At 45.0% G+C, this 20,174-nt stretch overlaps 1 pseudogene; it reads right to left on the bottom strand.

Annotated features, from left to right (window-relative positions):
- Window positions 1-19,011: 19,011 nt before the first annotated feature.
- Window positions 19,012-19,705, bottom strand: LOC144807747 (epithelial-stromal interaction protein 1 pseudogene; annotated as a pseudogene).
- Window positions 19,706-20,174: the final 469 nt, after the last annotated feature.

Raw genomic sequence — 20,174 nt, 5'->3', positions numbered from 1 at the left:
TTTCAGGGAGGGTTTTCCTCGGGTTCTTTAGGTTGAGTTCCTCATCAATGGGGGATGTCTCTATGTCTTTCGTGTATGCCGGGCCCCACAACAGGTGGTCTCACATCTTTCCTGGGTGCTATAAAGACATCCCCCATGATCATACAAATGAAACATCCCGCACACGCGATCGTACTAAAAGGTATACATTTACAGAGGTCTTTAGTTATAATAGGAGAAATGGTTGGTTAACATATCTGTGTGAAAAAACACCTTAGATCGATGATATAGGGGGTACCCTCACTTTCAATAACAAAGACTTATTGTGGTGCATGCCATCTGAAGGGTGTCCCAAACCAAAAGTGCTTACCCACAAACTTAAAAAGAGTTTTTAGCCGTGTAGTGGGCTTAAGAAAATGTTAATGAATTATTGTATGGGAAGCCCTTCATGCTTGTGACCGATAATAAATAATTTTTAATTATCTTTGGAAGTCCTGAACTGGACGTAGGAGTCAGCGATTGCAATAGTTCAACTACACCATCCAAGAAAAAATCTGAACCCTGCAGACTACTTTTAACAAATGCCTCTACAAAGCCCTGGCACCCACTCTAAGATGGCTGAAGCCTACATAAATTACCTAATGAAATCATGAACCCCAGCTGCCATTTCAAATAGAACAAATTGTCACTGCCACAAATCAAGATACTGACATGCTGAAACTGAAAGACATTATTACACATCAGTCTTGATGCCAGCACTCTTGACTTCCAACCAGCAACAGTAAATATCAAAAGTTTAAGAATGTCAAAGATGAACTGTCCATTATTCTGCAAGGTATTCTTCTACAAGGGTTGAGAGTTGTCATTCTGGAGAGTCTGTGCCAACAGATAATTGAAGTGGCCCATGAAGGACATAACGGCATTGTTGCCAACAAACAAGATATCCAAGATCAAGTGTGGTTTCCACTTCTCGACGCGAGGGTTGAAAAGGAATTAAACCAGTTGCGGTTTGTAGGAAACGGGTGGGGAGCAGAAGGATGTTGACTTTTTTTGAAAAAGAACACTTACCTTTTCCAATGACCATGCCTCTCCCCCACTTCTCTGCTCTTCCTGACTCCAGTGTGGCAGAGGCTGCAGGAAGGACCCAGCACACAGGCTCCCCAAGCAAATCATAATGCTGTAATGCAGTGTTGTGATTGGTCTGAGCGCCGTGGGTCAGCGCTAACATCTGGACAGGGAGCCTATGCATATTCCCCACCAGGCTGTCCATTACAGCTTGATGGAGAATATACGAAGTGCGCATGACTGCTTGGCCATCCGAAACTGCCGGCCAAGCAGTCATGCACACTTAATGTGCACCGCCCACTCCTCTTCCCACCCTGAGCCACCAGCCCCCCATTCTAACCCAGCCCAAAGCAACCAAAAATAAAACAATAATAACCTTGTTATTATCGTTTTATTTTTTCCCTTTTCACTGCTCTAAGAGCAGTGGGGCATCGTTCCTCCATCTTAGCGGAGGAGCTGTCACTAATTTAGAGGCTTGTCAATTATGCAACTACCTGCAGCAAAAACCACTCAACACCCGCTAAGCATGTCAGAGTTGCCAAGGCATGCATATCAAATAACTGCAGTGGACTTCTTCTGTCCCCTTTGACAACGGACATCACCTGATGGTGATCGTTGCTGAACATTCCCGTTTTCCATTGGTCGAAGTTCTTTTGTCTTTCACTTAAGAACGTGTCAATTAGAGATCATGCAGCATCTTCATGACCAGAGGTGTTCCTGTGATTTGATTTTAAAGTCTGACAATAGTCCACCTTTCAACAACTTGGAATTCCATGACTTTCTCAGTCATCTAATGTGAAGCATCAGAAGAGCACTCCTCTCACAGTCCAAAGGCCTTGTTGAACATTTCATTAGTACTCTAAATAAAGTTGTCCAGTGTGCTGTACTAGAAAAACTCAAACTTAAAGATGTTCTAAATTCCAATTTTTGAGCTTACCGCTCTACCACTCACATGACCACAGGTGAAAGCCCTGCATCCTTGATATTCTGGAGAGTCATTACGACTAAGTTACCTCAATGGACCAACAGAAGAGCTAATATTGAGGAAGAATCGCGCATGAAAGACATTGTTTGTAAGAGGAAAATGAAAGCTTACGCAGGCAAGCGTCAACATGCACGAGATATCACCTTTATGAAAGGAGATTGAGTTCTTGTTCGTCAGCATGGAAAATAAAAGTCTGATGCTCCTTTTGATGCTGATCTATTTCATGTTGTGACCAGCAAAGGACACATGGTGACTGCCCAACACCTGGAAAGTCCATTACATAAGATTCCTTGTATTTAACATGTGTGGCTCATCACTCATCAGGTACTCATGTCTTTTCACAGAGTGGGTCTGAAAACAGAAGTGAAGAGCCCCTGACTGCTGCTATCTCTCCATCACTAACACCAGTCATGGACATTTCACCTGCCAGTCTCCAGTGTCTGCAGACACGGTTGGGATGTGTGATCCATGTGCCATGCAGCCTCATAATTGTATATATTTGTAAAAAAAGGAACTATTCAACAAAGGGGGAGATGTAGAATCCTGTGAGTCTGTAATGATGGAACCTTTGTGGCTCCTGATGGACTCAGTAGAACTGTGATGTAACCATTAGAACGTAATGAATTAAAGACATGTTTAGAATGCTCAGTTTGCGGCCACACGCAGAAGAATAAAGACTTGCACTAAGCTACATGTGTGATGTAGGCAGTGTTGAGTACCCGGGCTAGGGAAGACGCTACACACTCCAGTGGTGAAACATTATCTAGTTTTGCCACATTTTGGTCTGACTGCAATTGGCGCCCAGTTCTGGGGGGTGTTAAGTGTGGCCGTTACTTTTGCCACTAAGTTTCACGTAAATGAGAGGAGTAAAGCAGATTAAGTATCATCCCCTGGCATTTGCTAAGTCTTACCAGGTTTGATTTGTTTCTGCAGGTAGGTGTATTATCTGTCAATCAATGAGGAATGGGGTTGTTCACATGGCTACACACAAGATATGAGAGCTAGAAATCAAACCATATCTAATAGAAGTCTATAATTCCTTTTCAATATAACAGTTAAGGATCACCACTCAGTATATTGACAATCCTACTTCTATTTCCACAAATCACATTGGAAATGAAAGAGGGACTGTTGCAACCTGATGGTGAGCATGCTAGCCCCTTCCTTGTTACTTTTAGAGACAGAGGAGGGGCATAGCAGGGGTGATCAGAGCCTCTGGCAGTAGTAGAGCTACCCCCTCCTTGTTCAGGCTCTCAGTACATCATTTGGGGGATTGGTGCTTTTGTATTTACAGAACTATCACTGCAGAATGACGCGAGTCTAATTTAAAAAAAATAAAGGCTTGTTATCTAAAAATGCTATCCAACCCTGTCTGTAGTACATCTTATATATTCTTTCGTTTCATAAGTCGCACATCGAAAAAGAACATGAGGCAATACATTACTTCTGCCTAAAGTCTTGCCTTACAATGTGCAGCTAAGGAGCTCGGCTCCTTCAGCTTATATTATTGCACTTTTCTGAGCTGCACATACATTTCTACAACGGCCCAGTGCCTCATATCATTCAGTTTATCTGGTAAATGTGTTCTGTGCAAGGTTGCATAAACATGAAAAATGAAACCTGTTAGATATCAGTCTCCCCAGGTCACAGAATGAAGCAAATTGGCAAGAAATGCGAAAGGAATTGCTTTCTTTCCCTGCCTGGTTACCCTTTCCACAAAGTTGAAGAGTAGAATTAATTTGTCATATTCTGGGCCTTACCTGGCAAGTACTAAGAGCCGAGAAAAATAGAAATCCTACAATATGTAAATAGCTCAGCAGGCTTCTAAAATAATGATCATACATTTTTCTATTATATGGATGACTTGAAAAAGAGACAGTCTCATATTGTAAATGCATTCTGCTAGCATATAGTTTATTGAAATACAGTAGCACGTGTATTGAAACCCATTAAGAATTTAAATTAAGTCTATATGTATATCAAAATGATGTCTTATATTGTATACACTGGAATGGAAATAATGCATGCTGAGATGGATACAGTGAATCTCAACCCTTATTTATACTGTAAAGCTAATATTTAATTCGAGTCTGAGACAGTAAACTGAAATAGGACATATAAGTAGTATTTATCTTTTTCCAGCCACTGTGTAGTTGGTTGGTTTGAAATGTTTTGGACATACGTTTAATGTTGACTAAAGACTTTACTAAATATTATGTCCTATTGTGTTACATATCTTGTGTGTATATTTTGCATACCATAGACAGACGATTAAGGTCAAGTAGGAGGATTAGGAATTAAGTGCAATGAGCTAGAAAAGGGCTAATAATAATGTACAAATTAAGGAGTTAAACACATTTATTTACTACGTGTAAAAACAGCTTCTGATAACTGTTAGAGCTGACAGCATTTGGTGCGGTCTTACCCACACTTTTTCTGTTCTCCCTTCCTGTTTGCTGAAATGTAATTTTTGTTAGGGTTAGGAATCTGTGCATTTTACTACTGCTAACGAGTGCTAAAGAGGCAGTGCTCACACCTTAAAACAAAACATGATAAAAATAGCCTAAACCTGATTGACACATTTACTTTAATTATTCGTCCCTATTGGAGTAGAACATTTTCTGAAGTAGCTCTTCAAACATGTCTCAGGCCTGCCATTGCAGCCTGTGTGCACTCATAAATTGCAGATTAGATCAGGAAAATAAACCCTTTGCCAGGTCTAAACCTCCTTTTAAATACATATAAGTCACCCCTAAGGTAGGCATCAAACAGCCCATAAGGCAGAGTGCATTGCATTTAATAGGCAGGACATGCGTTTTTAAGTTTCATATGTCCTTGTAGTGAAAAAATAACACATTTATTTTTCACTACTGTGAGGCCAACCTCTCCCTTAGGATAACAATGGGATACGTTCTTACATTCATTAAATGCCAATTTATGATTGAGAACAGGTACAAATGTCATGTTTGGTCTCAAAAGAATTATAATTTAGATAATTTTAAATGACCCAGACGGATTTTGGTCACAATTCTGAAGCCTACATTTTTAGAAAGTTGGATTTTCTTGTCCTAACCATTTGGAGCCTGCAGCCTGTGTCTGGGGTCAAATGACTATGAATAATTGACATTTGGTCTTTGTGTATTCCTCAAAGACAGTGAGACAAAGTGGGACTACATGATGAATGGATGGGCCATCTAGCCAGAATGGGTGGGGTCGAACTACTACCTGTCCCAAAAATATTTCAAAGGCCTACCTACAGCACCCTCACAAAGGAACTTGATACCAGCTTTCTGTCACCTAGACCACTTGGAGCCTGGACAGGGAGAGGAAGTATATTTATAGAACCAGATGTTGGGTTAGTATCCACTACTTCAAAGGCTGGAACCAGGGCCGGACTGGGAACCACAACCGGCCCTGCAAAGTTCTCGGCCGCCCCCCACCACCATTCCCACATTGGGGGGGGGTTGGAGGTGCCGCCGAGCTCTTTGCCGGGGCCGGTTTTCAGCCGATTTTGGTAAGGGCCTATTTTGCAGCTATGCTGAAAAAACGGACCTGTGACAAAAACGGTCCCCACTTGGCCGAAAACCGTCCCCCACCCGTGCGGCGCACTGGGGGATTGCCCGGTGCGCGCTATGGCCAGTCCGGCCCTGTGACTACCCTGCTGCTTGAAGTGTGCCTTGCTGCCTTTAAGGAGAGAGGACCCTCTCCTTGTACTTTAAAAATGACTAATACATTCTGCCCAAGCCATTCTCATACCTTTAGGAGCCTGGAATATTCTGTATTTTTACACGTGTAGGAGTGTGATTGTTGGTAGTTGTGTTGGTGCTGTCATTGGCAGTGCTGTCAGGGGCAATGGGTGGTGCAAGCTACAGTGGCCTTGTGATGAGGGACTCACTGCCAATATACCTTTGAGTTGAATCCCTGCTGTCTTCTCGTCAGAAGAGGCCTAAAGACTTGGGTCCTCATTACGATGTCGGTTGGACCGGTGTCCGTGTTCCTGTCAGAGGCAGTCGAAGTTCTGAGCTACAATCTGAAGTGATCGCTTCAATTGCCAGATTACAATGCATGCTCATACATAGAATTATGGCTGCTGTGATCCCTCTTAATCCACCAAGAAATTTTGAGTGCTGTGGTGTCAAAAAGGACCAATAGAGCTCGTCGGAGAGTGGACCACCTTATGAGCTGCCCATCCAAATACGTTGCGCCTTTCCGACGAGCTGATCATGATGGTCCAAATACCTCATTATAAGGCTGAAACGCAGCTATACACAGCTCCTCACATCCTGTGCTGACATGGAGCTAATCACACACATCCTGCCGCAGCTCTACCTGCTCGATGATGCCCAAAATCGACACTGTCGTGGACGCAACCACCGGTAAGTCTCACACCTGCCCATGTACATGGACTCGTCTGCAAATCGATGCACTGCCATGGAAAAGCAGGGGCATAGCTTGGTCAGTATAAGTAGTGGTGTGTGAGCAACATGTTTCCAAGTAATTATGCTGGAACATCTTGCCAATACATATTTAATGAAGAAGCAGGGCATGAGGGGTCTTAAGGGACAGTCAAAAGAATGAGTAGTACAAGTTGTGTAGCATGGCTTGAAGTGGTCTGGAGTCTGCCGGTGGTTACCACTGACAGTTTGAAAAAGCAGATGCAGAGACAGGTCCCATCAGACTCTTTATATTTGCCCTCACCCTCTGCAGAAGATGTAACTGCGAAGAGACTCGTAATACTGTACTCTTAATAGTTTTCTCACAGTTTTTCCAGTGAGAACTGAAGCATTGTCTTAATCCTATGCAATGAAGCCACAGTGATAACTCCAATATCTAATGCACCTAACAACCATTGGTAAATCCAATAGTCCTGGCTAACTGTAGGTGCAAAGTAACTTGTATCAGATAACTAGATGTTGTGCAATAACAGAAGTAGTAATATATAATTAGTGTGGGATATTGTGCCACTCAGAGATGTACAGCTTATATTTTTGTAAGCCAGCCCCTCTTGTACATCAGCCATGCCCCTGTGAGAGACCCTCCCAGTACAGTCATCCCACTAAAAGTCCTAATGTGGGGACCAGGAACAACACAATGAAACACAGAAATCATAACACTGTATAAGTCCATCACAACATAGAAGACAGAGAGCATATGTGTTAGACCTGGCATCATTGACGTGAGTCTCCCTTCCATTTTGACGGATTGCCTCTTCTGTTTTGATATGTTTTTGCTGGTTATATGCTTTGGACACTGTGCCACTGCTATTCAGTGCTACAGTGCAAGTGGTCCCTATGTTAAAGTGATGTACCAATTGGTGATTCCATGATTGGGTTATTTGATTTACCTGTCAGCCCCTAGTACAGTGCACCATGTTGTTGGGGTTCAAGGGGGCCTGGTTCCTTCTGTCTAGTTCCCCGTTAGCGTTTTTTTCTTAAAAGTGCCAAGTGCATATGCGAATTTATGGACGCTCCCTAGGGCTCGCTTTAAAAGGGGGCTGCCAACAGGAAACAGGTGCTTGGTTTCTATATTGGTCCCTTGCCGTGTGATTCCTGTTCCTGTGGTCCTACCCTGTTTCCCTTCCTTTGAGCTCAGTTCCAGCGGTCTTTTCTAGTGCTGGGTTTTGATCCCCTTTTTCCCCTGCTCCCTTGTTTTCCTATTCCCTTGGGCATTTCTGAACCCTTTATTGGGGACCTGTTTTTGATCTTCGGTGACGTTCTCGGATTCGCGGCTGCGTTTCCTTTGGGTTTTAACGTCCCGTCATTATCCCTTTTTGTATCCAAGCCATCTTGTTATACGCTGTGTTTGGGTGGTTTCACGAAGTAGCTGAATAACGGCCGTTTTTGCGCTACCTTTGTGTTATTTTTTAGATTCCAGTTTTTTTTTTGGTATCTTTCGTATTCCCTTGATACCATTTTTTCCCCTGTCCCTTTTTGTCCTAAGAATTGTGAATTCCACCCCCTTTGTCATTCTCGGTGTTTCCCGAGGGGGCGTGGTTGGTCTGGGGTTACGCAAGAAACAACCAATACGATTGCAGTGGAAGAATTCCTGTTTCGTATCAAGCCACTCCCGTTTGTTATCTGGGGTAAGCAGGGAGGTCGGTGGTTCGTGTGTGTACTTGGCACTGGTAATAGTAGTAGGGGTGTGTTTAATCTTGTCCCCTTCTTTCATTTTAGCGGTCTCGTCTGTGTCAAGCTGTCAGCTGCCAAGAAGCCCGAGGAGACGAGTTGTGTTCCCCAAGACCTTGGGTTTCCCATGTTTTGTTACCCACCTTCTCCCGGTGTCGTGTTCTCCACCATCCGTTTTGATTGCAGGTGTTGGGGGTCATGGTGAGGGTAGAGGAGTGGGACGTTCTTCACTCCTGCGGTGTTGGGCCGGTCGGCATCGGAACACATGTATGCCCAGGGATTGTAAATCAAATTCTGCTGGTGGGCTTGCAGTACTGGTTGTGCCACCCACAGAAGCAGCTTGTAAAGTGTGTCTCTCGCCTGCCATTGCAAGGCCTGTGTGCAGTCTAGTACTGCCATGTCAACTTGGCAAGTGCACCCACTTGCCAGTCCCTAAACCTTCCCTTTGCTTCATGTTAGACACCTCTACGGTAGGCCCATGGGCAGGGGGCATTGTAAGTTCAAGGTAGGACATGCTCTGGTGTGTGTAGCATGTCCTAATAGTAAACCCAAGCCATTTTTGTTTTTCACTATTGAAGCCTATCTGTTCTCCATAGGCTAGAATGGGCAGTTAGATTATTACATTCTTATAATCCTAACTGACTCAGGGAACATGGTAGAAATTTGAATTTAGTATGCCTGAACGCAGAATAATAAAATACATCGTTTAGTAAAGTTGGTTTTAATATTCTGTGTTTGAAAATACCACTTTTAGAAAGTAGGTATTTTCTTGCCTAACTGTCCAGGCCTGCCTCTGCTAGGTTGTGTATTCCTTGTCTGGGATTGTGAGTGACAGGGCTGGGGTATCCCAGGAGACAGGCTGGGGCAGCCCAGTGGTGAATAGAGAGATCTGCATCTTGATGGGAGGGAGGAGTTGAAACTGGGTCCTGAATAGGGATGGGCCTTTCCTCTACAATACTGGCTCCACCTCCTGTGGCTTGTCTGATGTCTCTGCCCTGCACTGTGAAAGGAGAGGAAGAATCATGTGTCAGAAGGCTCCAATTCCCTCGCGGAGGCAGTATCGATGCTTGACCCAAATGCCCCCCTATCAGTGTCTTCGCCACCAAGAACAAATCCACCAGCAAGGGGGAAAAGGGAAAGTGGAAGAGAGAAGAGACACCTTGAGAACTTCTGTCACCCTCACTGACTGCGGAGCTTGTTCTGTGCTTCTGCTGTCTGTTTTCCAGTGGATGCCTAATACACAGAGGGGAAGAGAATAAACAACAACCCACCTTCTATAGCAATGCTCTCTATTGAATAAACAAAGCTTATCCTACCAGTGGTTCCCAGGGTATAGCTACTCTTCATGCGGTTTGTGTAGGTGTTGTTTGACTCTTTCTACCTAGAAAATACAAAGCTAACATTACTGTGAGTTCCTACCGAGCTAGCTCCCTTCTCCCTGTGGCCAAACTGCATTTACCTGAAAGCTTCCAGTGTCTGCTTTCATTGGGGTTCTTTGCAGAGGTGCAGATATATAAATCCTGGCTCAGTAGAGTCTCTGGAACAAGCAATCCTTCTGCGCGCAAATAAGGTCAGGGAAGGATAAGAGGGGGAAAGGTTAAGCAAGGGAAAGCTCAACAAGGGTTGGCAATGTTTTATTCTGTTCGCAGACAAGAAGGGAAGCGCTGCGTAGCTTACTGTCTTTTCTCCAGGGACACCGCTACCTCTGTAATACTGTTGTCGTGAAGAACTTCAGCCGTGAATGTCCTTGCGGCCGTTGACTGGCAACGGACTCACCACTGCCGTTGCTGAGTGTGTGGTGAAACAAGAGCAGGCGAAGACCCTCTGCAACCGCTGGTACTCAGAAAGGAGTAATGCAGGCGTCTTCTGTGGGGCTGAAACTGCTCTCTCTAAACTACGTGAGACCCCTGTTCGGAACGTGCTCGGCTCCCGCTGCATAAACTGCAGGCGCGGAGTCAACTCTGACTCGCTAAATACCGCCTAAGTCCCTTCCAACTCCTGTCATGAAGATAGACACGGAGCGGAGGACTTGAGCGGCCGTCTCAGGAACAATACCAATTGAAGTGCGCAGTTTCTAAACCGCGCGGGGCACACATGAACTAGACCTAGCGCTAACTTCTGTTTTTTTTTAATGGCAACAGCGCGCGGCCATCTTAGGGAGGGCATTTACATAAACTATGCAGTGAACTATGTACACCGTAGAAGAAAAACCCTATCCTAAGGGCACGGATACCAAACATTGACCAGGTTGCGTTTAGTGATTGTCTTTGCCCTAGTTGCCAACTTAGGAACATATGTAGAGGCTACTCGCAAAACCCTGACAGTACCCCCTCTTAAAGACCGATTTATCGGTCCTGGCTTGAGTGGTTTCCGTGTATGAAATCTCTTAATCAATTGTGGAACATGAATGTGAGATACAGGTTCCCAAGACCTTTCCTCTGGACCATATCCCTTCCAATCCACCAAGTAAAATAGTTTTCCTTTCTTGATTTTAGAGTCCAGAATGTCTTGAACTTCAAATTCAGTATGGCCAGAAATGTCAAGGGGCTCTGGTGGTTTACCCAACCTCAAATGTGTCTTAGTCTGTTTCAGTAAAGATACGTGGAAGACAGGGTGAATCCCCACTTTAGCTGGTAACTTCAATCTCACCGTTACTGGACCCAAAACCTTCTCAATGGAATAAGGACCCACAAATCCCGGCTGAAATTTCCGATTCCCTTTCAAATGAAGATTTTTAGTAGATAGCCACACTTGATCTCCTCCCTTATATTGTGAAGCAGGTTGTCTATGCTTGTCTGCACATCTTTTATAAGATTGTTTTGCTCTAATCAAAATTTTCTCTGCTGATTTATGTAAAGTAGCCATATCTGTCAGCAAGGTCTTGGCTGCAGGAACTTCTAAATCTTCCTGAGTCAGAAAAGGATTAGGATGATGACCAGAATTCAAATAAAAGGGGGAGTAGCCGGTAGAACCACTCCGCGCATTGTTGAAAGCGAATTCCGCCATCCACAATCGGTCTGCCCATTCACCACCCTGGTCAATCAGGAACATACGAAGATACTGTTCCAGTTCTTGATTAATTCTCTCCGTCTGCCCATCCAATTCGGTATGATAACTGGTAGATAGCCTGCTCTCAATTCCCAACCCTTTTAGATAGGCCTGCCAAAACCGAGAAATAAATTGAGAGCCTCGATCTAAGATCACTATCTTGGGGACACCATGCAACCTTACGATATTTTCACTAAATGCTTGTGCTAACTCCGAAGCTGTAGGAGTGCCAGACATAGCAATAAAGTGGCTCATCTTAGTGAAGGTATCCACAATCACCAGAATTGTATCAAATCCCCTACTAAGAGGCAATTCTACTATCAGGTCCATAGAAATGGTGTGCCAAGGATGAGTCGGAGTGTGTAGTGGCTGTAATAATCCCTGTGGAGCTTGTCTACAGGGTTTACTCCGAGCACACAATTCACAAGACTGTACATATTGTTTGACGTGAGAGGACATCCCAGGCCACCAAAAATAGCGCTGCACCAAATCCATGGTCTTAGAAATTCCTTTATGACCTGCTAAAGGATGGTCATGACAACTTTGCAATGCCTTTTGCTGGAGAGCAGTCGTAGGGAGATATAAAGCCTCTTTAAAGTAAGGTAATCGCTGATGTAACTGTCTTTCTTCTCCAAGCTGAACCCACTTCTGGATCTCTTCCTGAGATAAACTTTTCCGAACTTCTTCTTGAAAGTTGTCTAAAGAAAGAGTGCAGATGATCTTAGTTTCCGGAATGATGGGTTGAGGTTCCACTGGGTGTTCACATTCTTCAGTATTTAAACGGGATAAAGCATCTGCTTTACCATTCTTATTACCAGGACGATATGTGATCACAAAATCGAAATCTGCAAAGTACAGTGTAGAAGTGTGGCTCAGTGGTTAGAGGCGGCAGACCCGGAAGCTGAGATCGGCCGTGGACCAGGGTTCGATTCCCTGCCTCGGCGGGTCTCGGGCTCTAAAATTCCACGGACTTGATAATTCTCGCTCCGGTGCCCACTTGACTCACGGGGTCACACTCTGCGACTCTGGGCAATAGCTTGCTTAATCTCCACTACGGCCTCTCGCGGCGGGATGCCCGGCTTTCACCTTGTGGATACCCTGCCGGAGTATCTCACAAGGGAATACCAGGACGGGTTCCCTAAGCAAGCGTTTAGATACCGTGTCGGTGATTTGCGCTATATAAATACATTTACATTTACAAGGACCAACGCAGCTGACGTGGAGTTAGAGTTTTAGCAGATTTTAGAAATTGCAGATTCTTATGATCTGTGAACACGGTAACTGTATGCTTGGCACCCAGCAGGTAATGCCTCCAATCCTCAAAGGAATCCTTAACTGCCAGCAATTCCTTTTCGGCGATGGTGTAATTCAGCTCTGCTGGATTCAATTTCCTAGAACGGTAAGCCACCGGATGAAGTTGTCCTGTTTTCTGATGTCGTTGTGAGAGGACTCCACCTATTGCTTGATCCGACGCGTCTGCTTCCACGAAGAAAGGCTCTGCCGGGTCAGCGTGCAACAGAATGGGAGCAGACACAAATTAGTTTTTAAGGCTGAGAAATGCTTGTTCTGCCTCTCTTGTCCACTCAAATTTTACTCCCTTCTTCAATAGACGAGTAATTGGGGAGATCAACTGCGAAAATCCCTGAATGAATCGCCCGTAGAAATTGGCAAACCCCAAGAATCGCTGGATTTCTTTGACACTACGTGGTTCTGGCCAATTCTCTACCACTTGCACCTTTCCTGGATCCATCGTAACTCCTTGTGGGGAAAGGACGAACCCTAGAAATTCCACAGTGGTGGCATGGAAAACACATTTCTCCAATTTCACAAATAGATGATGCCTCTGTAATCGTTCCAGAACCATATTCACATGACTGGGATGATCTTGTACATTCTAGGAGTAAATCAATATATCATCCAAGTAAATTATGGCCACCTTATCAATCAAGTTACCCATGATGTCATTGATGAAGTGTTGAAACACAGCAGGTGCATTGCACAACCCAAAGGGCATCACATAATATTCGAAGAGACCGAATTTAGTATGAAAGGCGGTCTTCCATTCATGTCCCTCTTTCATTCGAACATGGTGATACGGCCCTCTCAAATCCAGCTTGGTGAAAATCTGGGCCTCTTTGATTTGATCTAATAAAACGGAAATCAAAGGCAGAGGGTATCGGTTTTTGATAGTGACTTGGTTCAGGGCGCGGTAATCGATACAAGTTCTTAAACTTCCTTCCCGCTTTTAGGGATGAAACAGAGCGGAGAGGAGACTGGAGACTGCGATGGCCTAATGAACCCATTAGCCTGATAGCGATCCAGATATTCCTTAAGGTGGTCGTTCTCTGCTTCCGTTAGCGCATAAATCCGACTGCACGGAAGGACTGCTCCAGGCACCAGGTCAATGGTGCAATCATATGATCGATGTGGTGGTAACATGTCGGCTTCTTGCTCACTAAAAACAGTTTTGAATTCTTGATATTCAGGGGGAATTTCTCCAGAATCAATTACGCAAATAGACTGACCCCCATAGGAAAGTAGGGACGCTTGAGACGGTTCCACTAAATCTTCCCTTGGACCGTAGCAATGTTCCAGGCAAAAGCTTGACCGCATGCTCACTGTCCGGTTTTCCCAATCTATAGTTGGATTGTGAGTTCTCAACCAGGGTAACCCAAGGATCAATTGAAATTGGGGTGCATCGATTAGGTTGAATTGCAAAACCTCCCAATGCCCATCCGATTGAACCAATTCCAATTCTTCGGTATGACTGGTGATCGGTCCAGATGACAAATTTGTTCCATCTACTGCTCGCACCGGTTCTTGCTTCTCCTTCCGAATGGCTTGGATTCCCATGCGATGAGCATATTTAATGTCACAACAGTTTCCTGTGGCCCCAGAGTCCAACATGATGGCGACTCCCAAGATCTGGTGTTCTCTAAACCTTAGTGTCATGTGAAGAATTACATGAGGAATATTTGACTGAAAAGTGTTGAGAATTAAATGAGATTCTGGAGTCGTCTTTGCATTCTTTACCACCAGAGCGACTCCATTTACTGATGGCTCACATCGTTTCCCTTAAAAGGTGTCTTAGGACGTTTGGGGCATTCTTTTACGAAATGACCGGAGCATCCACAGTATAAACACAGTTTCTTCAAACACCTCTGCTCCTTTTCCTCTTTACTCAATGGCCCTCGGACTGCTCCAATTTTCATGGGCTCAGTGTCGTTACTCCCTCCAGATCCTTTCTCGATTCTAGCTCGATCAAAACAAGGAAAATTAACTCTCCAATCTTTCCTCTTTTCTCCCTTACGTTCGGAGTTACGGAAATCCGATTCCAACACCAAATCTACCAATGCAGATAATTCAGTGGGACGATTGGGAACTTGCGCCAATGTGTCTTTGATCTCATCTCTTAGACCTCGATAAAATAGAGCTGCTCTTTTCTCCTCTGGCCAGTTTGCTTCCAGAATTAATTTGTTGAATTGCGTAAGATAGGTAATTAGATCTTTAGAAATTCTAGCAGCTCGTTTTCAGTGGCCTGGGAAATCCTTCTCCTGTCAAAAATTCGGAGAAACTCATTCTTAAATTTGGCAAAATCACAGAGAAGAGGGTCATCTTCACTAACCAAGGGCATAGCCCAATTGGCTGCATCCCCACTTAGATAGGATAAAATAAATGCTACTCTAGATTGGGCATCGGGGAACAACGTTGGACGGCACATGAAATGGAGTTAACATTGAGTTAAAAAAAGTTGTGCCTTCTGTGGATCTCCGGAAAACCTTTCTGGGGCTGCTAGAGGAATCAACGGAGAAACCGAATGTATCACCTGTGCTACCGTCTTGGGATCTGGGCTTGGGATTCTGGTACTAGGCATGGGGGACCTCAGGACGGGATTTCCCATGGCTAACCAATCCATCTTCTTGGCTAACATTTTAGTCTCCTGACGAGAGGCCAATAACTCTAATTTTAGGCTTTGATTTTCCTCCCGTACTGCTCCTATCTCCCTCTGAATTCCCACTAAAATCTCTCCCAGATCTTTTAAATTCATTCCCTCAGCCATACTGCCCAGGCGAGGTAAGTACATGGGCACTTCAATCTGTCAGAAGGCTCCAATTCCCTCGCGGAGGCAGTATCGATGCTTGACCCAATTGCCCCCCTATCAGTGTCTTCGCCACCAAGAGCAAATCCACCAGCAAGGGGGAAAAGGGGAAGTGGAAGAGAGAAGAGACACCTTGAAGCTTCTGTCACCCTCACTGACTGCGGAGCTTGTTCTGTGCTTCTGCTGTCTGTTTTCCAGGTGGTGCCTAATACACAGAGGGGAAGAAAATAAACAACAACCCACCTTCTATAGCAATGCTCTCTATTGAATAAACAAAGCTTATCCTACCAGTGGTTCCCAGGGTATAGCTACTCTTCATGCGGTTTGTGTAGGTGTTGTTGGAAGCTTTCTACCTAGAAAATACAAAGCTAACATTACTGTGAGTTCCTACCGAGCTAGCTCCCTTCTCCCTGTGGACAAACTGCATTTACCTGAAAGCTTCCAGTGTCTGCTTTCATTGGGGTTCTTTGCAGAGGTGCAGATATTTAAATCCTGGCTCAGTAGAGTCTCTGGAACAAGCAATCCTTCTGCGCGCAAATAGGGTCAGGGAAGGATAAGAGGGGGAAAGGTTAAGCAAGGGAAAGTGCAACAAGTGTTGGCAATGTTTTATTCTGTTCGCAGACAAGAAGGGAAGCGCTGCGTAGCTTACTGTCTTTTCTCCAGGGACACCGCTAGCTCTGTAATACTGTTGTCGTGAAGAACTTCAGCCGTGAATGTCCTTGCGGCCGTTGACTGGGAACGGACTCACCACTGCCGTTGCTGAGTGCGTGGTGAAACAAGAGCAGGTGAAGACCCTCCGCAACCGCTGGTACTCAGAAAGGAGTAGTGAAGGCGTCTTCTGTGGGGCTGAAACTGCTTTCTCTAAACTACGTGAGACCCCTGTTCGGAACGTGCTCGGCTCCCGCTGCATAAACTGCAGGCGCGGAGTCAACTCTGACTCGCTAAATACCGCCTAAGTCCCTTCCAACTCCCGTCATGAAGATAGACACGGAGCGGAGGACTTGAGCAGCCGTCTCAGGAACAATACCAATTGAAGTGCGCAGTTTCTAAACCGCGCGGGGCACACATGAACTAGACCTAGCGCTAACTTCTGGGTTTCTTTAACGGCCACAGCGGCGGCCATCATGGGGAGGGCATTTACATAAACTATGGAGTGAACTATGTACACAGTAGAAGAAAAACCCTATCCTTAGGGCATGGATACCAAACATTGACCAGGTTGGGTTTAGTGATTGTCTTTGCCCTAGTTGCCAACTTAGGAACATATGTAGAGGCTACTCGCAAAACCCTGACATCATGTCAACAAAGTGCTCCAGAGCTGTATCTTCCCTCCCCTGTGCTGTTCCATCTCCTGTGGGGCGTCTGATGTCTCTGCCCTGCCCGGTGAAAAGAAGGAAGGAGTCATGTAAACAAAGTGCTCAGGAACTGGTTTGGACTAGATAAAACAAAGGATTTTGGGTTATAAATATTGGGACCTCTATACATACAATAGTTCCCTCAGGCTTGTCAAATCTCAATTTTGGAATATGGAATTATTTCCTTCACTTTTTAAACACTCCTTAATCTTTACAAGGTAGTGTAATTCCACTTTATTTGCCTTTTTATAAAAAATGTCTCTTTGTCAAATGGCAGCTATACTCCATCATTATTTACAAAGGCAACACTGGTATATATACCCCACAACACACCCATATATGTGTTTGTAACACAAAATGTGAAAAAATTTGAAAAAAGCAAAATGGTACCTCACGTGCGCACCACCAGTGGAGCTTGCTGATTGGTACTCATCAGCTATGCTCACTTTTGTCATCATCAGCCACCATTTTGCTGTAACTTATAAGTGTCCCAAAAAAAAAATGCTTTCAAAGAAACACACACCCTTATGTGTTTTTATGCGACTATCAAAATAAACAAGACCCAAAATGATAAAAAACTGAAGTAAGCGACACCGATTACCAACTTTATTCTTCTCTCGTGTCCTTACTCGGGACGGGACGGGTATGCTCAGACGTGAGTCCCGTGCTCTCCACACCACTGGAGTCAAGCTATCCTGGCTGAAGACGGCTGATAGCCAGAAACCGGTCCTAGAATGCTTGATTCCGGTCCAAGGAAGACATGGCTTGGCAGTTCGGGCTGGACTGTTCCCATGAGGCACAGGGTCAAGGCTGATTTGCATATGGCCATGTCTGAATTGGGGTGGTGTGGTGAGCAAAAAAATTATCGATTTAGGCCCAGATCTCTGTACTGGGGTGAATGTATGACATTGTTCTGCATTCTGTCCATCAACTGTTGTTTTTGCATTTGTTCATCGAAGCTGCCTGCTGTCGCATCACCGGAGAAGTGTGACGCCATTGAGAGAGTCTCCATCGCATCACTGTAGAAGCGCGTCACAGGGCCGCATCAAAGGCGCCATCTTCTCGCATCGCAACCGGATCATCGCATCGCATTAAGGCACGCAACGGGCCCGCGGGCCGAGAATTTACGCATCACCTCTGCACTGTTATGGATTACGACACATCCCCTACTCTGCGGAAGCATTGAGGCACGATGCATCATCTCTCCCGGATCACTGAACCGACACAACTCCCCTTTTGCGAGCCTTTTGGTTACTTTGCGTTACGCATCCAGGTACTTTGTTGAGAACTTTGTCTCATTTATCATCATCAACTTGAACTAAGTACCTTTGATCATCTTTAAAGCAATCTTAAGTGTAGTATTGTGGATTTTTGTGATTTGTGGTCTTGTGTTTAAGTCTATATAAATAATACTTATTTTTATAAAACCTGTGTTGTGTCCATCTGTAGTGTTTTCACTGTATTACTGTGTATATTCACAAATGCTTAACACACTGCCTCTGAGATAAGCCTGTCTCTTTGTGCCAAGCTACCAAGAGGGTAGGCAGGGGTTATTAAGGAGTATAATCCCGTTATTCTGACTTAGAAGGAAGGGTCCCTATTTGGACATAGGTGAATACCATTGCCACCTAGAGATACCCAGATCTAACATTGGTGGTCAGGGGTGAGGATTTGGACTTTGCATTCATGTTTCATATACAGTGATTGGTGTACACTACTAGTGAGTGCAGACCAAACGCGACCACATACTTCTTTTTTTAAATCTTTTTCCTTGCACTGTTAGTTTTTCCTGAAAACTCCCAATGTTTAATACCATGAGAAAACCAGCATCTGTTGCATTTATGGATCTGGAATTTGAGGAAAAGAGGTTGGATACCTACACTGTGAAACAGCTCAAACATCTGTGCAGGAAATTGAAAGTTGCTATACCAGGCATTTCTAAAAAGGATGACTACCAGAAGGCGCTGAGGGCCTGGGTAGAAGCAAGAAATGCCCCATATCTTGTGGTGGAGCTAGTTGTGGATGCAGATGGGCCCATTGAGAGGCCAGTGATTTCAGCTAGGGGAGGGTGACTCTCTCCACCTGGCAGCAGTATCTCTTCCAGAGACCTGTCCCCCAGAGAGTTGGTAGACGGGGAGAGAAAGAGGGCACTTAAGCTGGAGTTGGCTAAGCTTAAGATGTAGAGTCAGAGGGAAACAGAGAATAACAGGTTGTCTTTGGAAAGAGAGAAATGAGAATGGAACATGAAAGGATGTTGAGGGAGTTAGAAATCAAGGCCAAGGGCTTATAGATCAATCCCTCTGGTGGCAGCTGACCAAAGTTCTCACAACGCAGTCATCTTTCAGTCACTAAAAGTAAGTGCAACGATCAGATCTGCAAAGCCAGGTTACGAATTACTGCTTGTATCAGGAATAAAAATGGCGGTCTCCAGTTTAGAAACGGCCAGCTCGGTACATGGAACCTGGTTGTTGTGCACTTCCCAGTCTGTCCAGAAAAGCATTATTTACCTGATATCGGTTATCTTCAAATGTTTCCCTTCTCTGTTTCTCCTGTTGCCTTCTTTTTTCCTCTAGCTGATTTGCCTTTTCTCTCTGGACTGCCTTCATTTTCTGGATTTCAGCGTCTTCGGCCTCCTTCTGCTTTCTTTTGTATTCTTCTCTCTTCATCTGCTGCTGGTATTTAGATTGGCGGAGTCCTAATTGTTGTTGTTCTCTTGCATCATACTCTGAAACACTTCCACCCATCCTCCTCGCAGCCAGATTAATAGGACCTGGTCTATGTGCTTCCTTGTACCGCTCCAAGGCCTCCATCTCCTTTCTGGTAATTGCCTGAACCTTATTTCGTCGCTCTTCGTTGGGATGCATTATGTGATAACCGCTTGCCCCCTTGGGCTGCGTCTGTTGCTGGTGGGCGTCGGTGACTCCTGTTGGCCGGGCACTGTACCGCGGTGATCTGCGGCGGCCCCTCGCAACGAGTAGTCCCTGACCCCTGGGGATCTCCCCTGCTGTGCTGCCTGGCCGTGCGTCGTCATTGAGCGAGTGGCAGACATTTAGATAGCAGCGGCGACCAAGATAGAGAGCGCAGCGCTCACTCCGGGTGTTTGTGTTCGAAAATGCTAAACTCGCTCTCTCCCGGGGTTACTCGCGGGGTTTCAGGCTAAAGCTGGGTACCGTCAAGAGGCAGCACCTGGCTTTCCAACAGATCCTCTGCGCTCCACTCACTTCTACTAAAATTGCAGAACGAAGGACAAAAGCCAGAACACCAGCTTCCTTGGTGCAGATCAGTTTCGATTCTTCGATTTCGATTTTTTTTTTAATTCTTGTTCCTGGGGCCTCCCTGAATGTCATACGCCGGTCTAACCCATCCTTTTTTGCCGGAGGCAGTTTCCACCCTCGCACAGGTGCAGGATTCGGGTGCAATCCCAACGTATTGTGGACACTATACATGTACCCAACGAGGTAGCACTTACTGATTAGCCACTGTAGACGGTGGGAAACAGTATTTTTGGGCAAATGCGC

Source organism: Lissotriton helveticus, chromosome 1_2 (assembly GCF_964261635.1).
Source record: "Lissotriton helveticus chromosome 1_2, aLisHel1.1, whole genome shotgun sequence".
Lineage (NCBI taxonomy): Eukaryota > Metazoa > Chordata > Amphibia > Caudata > Salamandridae > Lissotriton > Lissotriton helveticus.
This window is presented reverse-complemented; position numbering and strand designations above follow the sequence as displayed.